Here is a 9095-nt window from a genome sequence, read left to right on the forward strand (position 1 = left end):
CGAACGCCGGTTTGAAAATGTAATTCAATTACAAGTACGGCTGTGCTCAAGGGAAGTCGGGCTAATTCGCCAGAATACTCGACCAATGTCCCCACAAGGTCAGAACCTCAGATATTCCTATGCTTCTGAGAACCATGGTATAATAAAATCACCCTACACACTCTCTCTCTCTCTCTGGACTCGAATAGGCCATTCTAGCTTTATTAAAGCCGTATTGCATTGGCATTATGGAGACATGCAGCTTCCTGTCCCTCATAGCTGAGCTGACAGGAGCTTTCCCTCAATACATACAAATGCACGGCGTTTCTAATCCACGTCAGAGCCCAATGGAAAGGAACAGCAGTGCATATTCGTGCAAACCTAACAATAAGGTCATAAATGCGCGCATTACAATGCAAACGTCGTCTTCCTCAATGTATACCGCCTGCATCACATCTGCTGGGGGGGAGGAGGAGGAGGGGGGGGGCGTGACTGCGTATGTTCTGGAGGACAGACAAACAAACAAATCCGCCTAATAACGCCTTATAACCTACAGCCTGTGTTAGCTTAGCATGCTGAACGAGTGTCTCTGTCATTCATGATGCTCCTCAACGCCAAAGCACAACGACTCTGCAGTGATACTGAGCTCATCCATTACCCAGGCTGATTCTAGCCTCCTAGAGGAGTCTGAATACAAAGCAATGGCCGGGGTGTTACCTTGTAAATGTAACGCAGTGAACGCTGTCACAGGAACAGGATGTCTTCAGTCAGGTCGGAGAGAGCCGCAAGGATTCCGCATTACACAGAAGAAGAAGAAGAAGAAGAGGAAGAAGAAAAAACCCTCAAGACGGTTTAATAATAAATAATACAGGATAAATAATAAACTCACGCCTCCATTGCTTTTGGAATACAGACTACAGAGGTCAGGGTGTAAAGCCGAGCGGAGAAGAAGGAGGAGAAGGAGGAGGAGGAGGAGGAGAAGAAAGCAGGCGCCTCTGAGCGCTTTGACAGAAACCAGACCACATTTAAAGAAAACTTCCAACCTCTCAGTTCCTCAGAGTGCGTGTTTCTGTTCCTCGTTTCTGCTCGTTTCTTTCTGGCTGTCGTTAAAAACATCCTCTTACCTTCAGTGTGTCCGGTTCCGCTCCAGTGTCACCTCTGTAGCGGCTAGAGACGCACGCGCCGCGCTGAATAATAATAATAATAATAATAATAATAATAATAATAATAATAATAAATAAAACGTTTCGTTTGCAGGTCGCGTTTTGAAACAATTCCCCTGATATGATATGATAAGATAAGATAAGATAAGATAAGATAAGGGGGTTAATGTTGTCTTCTCTCTCCAGGTCGGGTTACAGTTGAGGAGCTCGGTCTCTCTATACAGCGATGCTCGGGGCAGAAACGTGCGCGTGGTGGTGGTGGTTTTTGTTTTTGTTTTTTTGTTTTTTAACATCAGCGTGACGTGTGCGCGCTTCATTGAGAGACGGGAGCGCGCGTGAGCTATGGGAAGGGAGGGGTGCAAGGAGGCTGATAATGCGACAACAGCACAGCTGTAAAAATAGATTAAGTACTTGATATGAGGTACTTGTTGTTTTCTTTTATCTGTCCAAAAAATTTAATTGAACACTCGTTTAAATAGACCACGCCCCCTGCAACTACATATAGTTTGCTCCAAATGGGGGTGGTTACAGAAATTCTAACGGTTTCCACTACAAAAGCCATTACAAACCAGCAGATAACCATTACAACCATTACCATTGTTGGTGCTTAATGGTATCCACTAGACCAGTGGTGACCAACCCTCTTCCTTAAGATCTGCCTTCCTACAGGTTTCATCTCCAACCAAAATATAAAGCATCTGTTTTAGTTGATCAAGAACTTATTAAGGCGATGATGAGAAGGTCAGGTGGGCACGATTATGGTTGGAGGTAAAGTCTTCAGGAAGGTAGAGCTCCAGGAACAGGGTTGGTGAGCATTGCACTAGACAAACCATGCCACCAGTCACCAGTAGAGGCCCACAGGGACCATTACAGTTTCTATTAAAACCTATACAATTCCTGTTATAACCATCCATCCATCTACCGCTTATCCTTCCTTCAGGGTCATGGGGAAACCTGGAGCCTATCCCAGGGAGCATCGGGCACAAGGCGGGGTACACCCTGGACAGGGTGCCAATCCATCGCAGGGCACAATCACATACACACACCCATTCATACACTATGGACACTTTGGACATGCCAGTCAGCCTACCATGCATGTCTCTGGACTAGGGGAGGAAACCGGAGCACCCGGAGGAAACCGCCGCAGCACGGAGTGATTCGAACGTGCTAACCACTAAGCCACCGTGCGCCCCTGTTATAACCATTAAAACCATTATAACATTTTATGAGGGTTTCTATTGTTTGTTTGTTTTTCCAGCAGGGATTTCACTTTGCTGGGGAGGAATGAATAATCGGCCAATTATTGGCGGTGCTGTGGTTTTTGTAAGGCACAGGTTCCCAACCCTGGGCCTGGAGTACCCGACTGTTCTACACATTTTAGTGTTTTCTCTGCTCTCCCAAAACACACCTGTTGATAACCAGTGCTGTTGAAAAATAGTGGTTCAGTGAACTGCTAACCCGCCATCATGCTATTTGTTTGCTGTTGATGTTCACTATGATCTTTGTGGAACGTTTTGAAACCTCAGGTACGCTGCTGAATTAATTTAATTAAGCAACATATTCCCAGAGTTCATCTTGTTTTTATATGGCAAAAAGTATGTGGACCTCTCGTATGTGGTTCTTCCCCAAACTGTTGTCATAACGTTGGAAGCACAAAATTGTATAGAATGTCTTTGTATGCTGTAGCATTACAATTTTCCTTCAGTGGAACTAAGAGGCTCAAACATGTTCCAGCAAGACAATCCACCTGTACACAAAGTGCGCTCCATGAAGAAGTTGGACTGGAAGAACTCGAGTGTCCTGCACAGAGCCCTGACCTCAAACCCACTGAACACCTTTGGGATGAACTGGAACGCTGAGTGCTCCCCAGACCTCCTCACCTGACATCACTACCTGATCTCACTAATGCTGTTGTAGCTGAATGAACACAAATCCCCACAGCCACGCTCCAAAATCTAGTGGAAAGCCTTCCCAGAATAGTGGAGGTTATTATAACTACAAAGTGGGACTAAATCTGGAATGTGATGTTCAACAAGCACATATAGTCAGGTGTCCACAAACCTTTGGCCATATAACTATATAATTTATTAATTTCCATTAATTGCTTTATCCTGGTCAGGGTTTTGATTCTGAAGAATAGCGCCGAATCCCATGACACACGCCTCTATTTTTGAGAAATGCCTTGCAACTCCCAATCTATAGTCTGAATAGCCCTTAGTTACATAGATACATCTCGGGTCCGACGTATGTATACGTGTTTCATTCATTCTGAATCCCGAAATGTCCTGCATTTTACACGCCAACCATGGTGCAACCTGCCCAACGTGTTTTATTGAGTGGATTAATTAGCTTTCACAGACAACAGACAAATATGCAAGTAAGTGGAAACATTTCTTTTTTTTTTGTCAAGGACGCAAATACGATATATTACATGATCATATACTTTGTTTAGTCTGTATTAATGCACCAGCCTAACTAGCGGTGTGTGTATATATATATATATATATATATATAGTCTACTCAGATGCCACAGCACTGTTGAATGCTCAATTCTGATTGGTCAGAAGGTGTTCATTAACGTTCTACAACAGCATTCTTCATTATCTTCATAAACATTAATTACGTAATCTTTGTAAGTGTGCTATTTGTTACACTGTTTTACTTTTCCCTCCCTCTAAATAGCTGGTCATTTTCAAATGCATATCAGTGTTTTTAAGCAATGGACCACTAAATGCCCACATTGACCCACTCTAAAGTGTTTTATTGGTACTATAAACGTTAACATGGCAGCGCTGGTGAAATATCAGTGCACATTTTAGAGGGTGTTCATCACCCAGAGCATGGCATCATGCCAGACGAGTAATCTAGGAGCAGTGCCGCAAGCCGAGCTACTATTCGATTCCAAATTACGAGACAAAAGTAACTTCTTCAGCTATTTCTGTCCATACCTGAGAACGTTTGTTTGTGAATCCCATTTCCTGGGAACGTGTGTTTGCGAGTCCCGTTTAAATACCGCCTAAGTAACTTTTTCCTACACAAGATTTATGAGCTGGATCTAAGCATTAGCTCATGAAATGCTGGCTGTCTCTGATGCCAAGATTACATCTAGTTTATTTTATTATTATTTTATCTTGAGAGAAGGTTCGTCTAAAGGCTGAGCATAGAATGAGAAAGGACAGAAATCCAGTCCATGAATTCAAATCAGGCAGTAAAATAAACAAGGTGTCTAGCGCTTATTGAATAGAGGTTTATGGAATATGGATTTGAAGAACTGGTACACATTAAGCACTCGTAAACAAAAGAAAAGCTTAGGTATAAGTACTGTATATACAGGATATAAATACAAACACATGAGGACATCAGGCTTCCTTAAGACAAGGAAGATATTTCTCAAGGATTCTTTTTTGCTATATCATTACATGAGGTGAAGTAAATCATTCTCACACGAATACACCATCATTCAAAGTGACACATAGGACTAGAGTACAACAGACATACAGTGTTAATACAACGTGTAAAATGAGTGAGGGATGATTGGACCGAGCTGAACCACATCTGTTCTACGGCACAGAGAGATCACACGATGACAATATGATTACAGTCTCACTGATGCTACATCTTTGATTTAACTTCTATGCTACCACATTGGAAAACATTATAATTATACCCAAAATACTCTATATAAATAACTTTTTTTTTTTTTTTGGCAAAATGACTTTACTGAGAAACATTTTCAAACGTTTCAGCCTTAGCTGGAGTTGGATTATTCCAGCCTCTTGGACAGGTAATGAAGATTACTTGCTTTTTTCACATCAACTGCATCGAAAGCAAATGATTTTTGACCCTTTCCAGGAGTTGAATGCAAAAAATAACAAATAAAAACGGTTTAATATAACTCACTAGAAGTGTTCAGATACATCATAAAGACTGATTTTAAGACATGACGTTCAGATTCGCATTTGTTTATGAGGGTGAATTGAAAGACTTGCAGGAGTGCCGGGTTCAAAGCAGATTAAACGGCAGAGAATGTCTGGTGATGTTTCCTCTTTTATCTTTTCACAAAGTTTGCAACTTACTCCGCCCAAGCTTGTTGAGTGTGTGTGTGTGTGTGTGTGTGTGTGTGTGTGTGTGTGTGTGTGTGTGTGTGTGTGTGTGTGTGTGTGTGTGTGTGTGTACCTGTAGTCCACTTTTAACTCACCAGCATGATTCTGCCCTACCAGACAGAAACACTTTCTGTACCCAAGCACCACAGATTCACAGTGTAGTGTTATAATACACTTCCAGGTTTTTATTTTAGGCTGGAACTGAAAACCATTTCTAGAAAGAAGAAAACAAGCTTCAGCTTCAAAAAGTTTCAATGAGCTTTTCTTCCTCTGTGTCTCGGCCGCCACTTTTGTATTCGAACAGCAAAGAACTTTTTTTTTTAAAAAAAAACATATATTTTTTATAACCAATATACTGTTTATATTAATTCAATTCAATTCAATTTACAATAGACATTGTCTCAAAGCAGCTTTACAGAAATATCAACACAGTATACAGATATTAAAGGTGCGAATTTATCCCAACTGAGCAAGCCACTGAGTGGCGACGGTGGCAAGGAAAAACTCCCTAAGATGTTTTAAGAGGAAGAAACCTTGAGAGGAACCCGACTCAGAAGGGAACCCGTCCTCATCTGGGTAACAACAGATAGTGTGAAAAAGTTCATTATGGATTTATATGAAGTCTGTATGGCGTTAAGAGCAGCCGTAGCCCCAGCAGTCTTAAGGGTGACATATTAAAGGAAAAACCTGCATAAAGTGTCTAAGTCACCATAATTGCACCACACACACATACACACACATACACACAAACACACTCGCATATAGGGGCAATTTAGCATAGCCAATGTGCCTACCTGCATGTTTTTGGACAATGGGAGGAACCTGGAGAAGCGGGAGAAAACCCATGCACACACAGAATGAACGCTGGCATGTGTGTTTATAATATGATTGATTTTATTATACTTGGAATGGATGAGTATCATTCTGGCATTCTAGTTATCTTACTTTAAACGGTGTCATTATTAATACATTTGCACTGTATCTGGAAGATTCTATGGATTAAAAAGCTGAGATATTGCGTAAGTCATGTATGTAAGTATTCTTTTTAAGCATCTCCGTGTCAAGCTCTCCAACTATTATCAGCAGATTAAGTGCTACTGCGATCCAAAGATCCCTACAATCTCGAAACAGCACTTCATTCGACATGGTTTTCCTTTTTAACGCTACACCTGTAACAAAGCTGAAAAACCTGAAAGGCGATTGGAAATGGTATAAAATACGAAGATGCTTCTTATCTTAGAATATAAAACAAAACACGTCATGTGCATTGACGGGTATTAAGTTGAGATTTCTAATCGGACATATCACCGGGCTTCTCTAGTGTAGTCTGTAGTCATGGTTGGAATGTTACAGTCATTGCAGTATGGTGTATAATTAAAAACACAGCTCAAGTGAAGAAAAATATATATTTGAAAGAACCCAGCAAAGTAATAAAATTTTCAGGGTTCAAATCCCATCTTCTGCCCTCCCTGTGTGTGCAGAGCTTGCATGTTCTCCCCGTGCTTCGGGGATACTCTCTCCCAGTCCTAAGACATGTTGTAGGCATCTCCAAATTGACCGTAGTGTGTGAATGCGTGTGTGATTGTGCGCTGCGATGGTCTGGCACCCCGTCCACCGTGTCCCCTGCATTGTACCCCAAGATCTCTTGGATAGGCTCCAGGCTTGGATGGATGGATGGATGGATGGAAGTGTCTGTGTGTGTTTGCATGCACAGTGCCCTCCACTAATATTGGCACCCTTGGTAAATATGAGCAAAGAAGTTCTTTAGTTCAAAACATTCACAAAAATACTCTGCGCTCATGGGATACCAAAGAACTGCAAACACAACACAGGTTTATCCAAAGATATCTGTTAAATATCGGTGTGCAATTTTATTGGAAGGCACTGTATAGCACAAAGATGGCTCAGGGTTGCCACACATCTTTACCAGAAAACACTCCTTGATGTTTCCATGGCTTCAAAAAAAGCCACACTACTGCAAATGTAAGACGTTGACACTATTTAGAGCAGAGGTACTGAATTCTGCCTGCAACATGTCCTTTAAACCAACTCCTGCATGTTTTTACCCCACTGTTTTCACGTTAAACCAAAACTAACTACTTTTGAATGTAATGATATTAGAGGCTAATGAAAGATCCCATGACTGTCCAAAAAAGCTAACTGACAAATTCCATGGAAACTCTAAACTCTATTATTTTTTACTACTTTTATTCTTATTTTTCTATTCCTATTGTGTGTATATATAAGACATTTTTTTCAATTCTATTGCTATTTAATGTGCATTCTTTTCTCTCTGTTTCTTGTATAATTGAGCTGCTATAACGAGGGAATTTCCCCAGTGTGGGATCAATAAAGTTGATCTTATCTTAAGGTCTCCAGTTTGCTATTATGGTCACTTTTTAATAAATAGCATAAATAAATGGTTTCGTTACAGAATAATACAGTGGCAGAAAACTCTTCTCCTTCTCACCAGAAAAAGGTCCTGCTGGAATATTTGGTATTTAAGTGTCAGAGACATAATGCTACAGGAACAGACCTAGAACTAGACTTGGCATCCAGCTGTGCATATGGTTGGGAAAAGGTCTGCGAGAATGAAATTGACTAGAAACAAAATAAACATAATTATGGTTTAGATTACAAGCTCTTGCAAAATATTGGTAGGGATCTTAATATTATCCAGAGGGTAGAACAAGTTTCAATTCCAAACCACAGGAAGCAGCACCCCCTAAAGGACATGCTTAACAAAACACATAATAAAGAAAACAGCTTGAATATCTTCACAGAGTGAGAATGCAAGGTGAGAATGCAGTGATATGATATATGCATTTACGGTACTTTCTCTCCCCAGCTCCACAGAAAATAACACCTTTATCCGAGTCACCTTTGTGTGTATGCAGTTGGAAGGCCCGAGTATTAAAAAGACAGAAATCGGGAATACATACAGCAGATATCCAAACGGAGAATTGAGATTTCCAGCATTGGTGGAAAAATGTGCAATAACACACACAGGAACAGGTTAAAACTGTTTATTGGTCAATGATGTCTAACTGCTGGGTCTGACAGTTAAAAAAAAAATCGATGCTGTACACTGTGAGCATGTATCCTTCTCGAAAAAAAAAATACGCAACAAATATGTTGTACAAAATATCCATCCATCCATTTTCTATACTTATACCCATCCATATCCCAGGGAGCTTGGGGCACAAGGCAGGGTACATCCTGGACAGGGTGCCAATCCACCACAGGACACAATCACACACTTTGGACACGCCAATCAGCCTGTCTACCATGCATGTTTTTGGACTGGAGGAAACCGGAGTACCCGGACGAAACCCCGCAACACATGGAGAACATGAAAACTCAGCACACACTCGAACCCCCAACCCTGGAGGTGTGAGGCGAACGTGCTAACCACTAAGCCACCGTGTGCCTGTACAAAATATCACAAATAAATACAGTAAATCTGTACTAGATAGCAAATTGCACCTATTCTCATTTAAACTGTGCTTTTCATTTACAATAAACCAAGCACTCCTAAGTCTTCCGAAATTTCAAGTATATCACTACGTACATATAACTTTTTCCTACAACAGAATGTAGTCGATCAAAAGCAAAGTTAACAGGCATATAATCATACAATGAAATGCTTCATGTCCGTTCGGTGGCATTACTGCCCCTATAATTTGGAATTGGCTTTCACGAAACGGTCCGAATCACACAAAACTTTCTTTAACCACCGACAGAACACACATCCCTGACTACACGCTGAAACGGCGTCCGTTTAAATCGTTTCACTCTTCCGTGCGTTCAAGACAAACCCATCTTTCTGTGGGTGAAAGGATCCGTCTTC

At 41.1% G+C, this 9095-nt stretch overlaps 2 protein-coding genes across 6 annotated transcripts in view; both read right to left on the minus strand.

The window, feature by feature from the left end:
* The window catches only part of myo9ab (myosin IXAb), a 110112-nt gene extending 108513 nt beyond the window's left edge, over positions 1 to 1599 (minus strand). The window contains exon 1 of one of the 2 annotated variants that reach the window (XM_017484984.3): positions 1104 to 1599. The gene's annotated coding sequence lies outside the window, so the exon portion shown is untranslated. Of the gene's footprint in view, positions 1 to 696; positions 820 to 1103 lie in introns of those variants that run through there. The other variant, XM_017484985.3, reaches the window with a different exon arrangement.
* Positions 1600 to 8255: 6656 nt separating this feature from the next.
* LOC108274709 (GRAM domain-containing protein 2A) overlaps positions 8256 to 9095 on the minus strand; it is a 36653-nt gene continuing 35813 nt past the window's right edge. For all 4 annotated transcript variants that reach the window (XM_017484991.3, XM_053685772.1, XM_053685770.1 and 1 more), the window contains one exon: positions 8256 to 9095. This exon is cut by the window's right edge and continues 466 nt beyond it. The gene's annotated coding sequence lies outside the window, so the exon portion shown is untranslated.

Source organism: Ictalurus punctatus, chromosome 14 (genome assembly GCF_001660625.3).
Source record: "Ictalurus punctatus breed USDA103 chromosome 14, Coco_2.0, whole genome shotgun sequence".
Classification (NCBI taxonomy): Eukaryota; Metazoa; Chordata; class Actinopteri; order Siluriformes; family Ictaluridae; genus Ictalurus; species Ictalurus punctatus.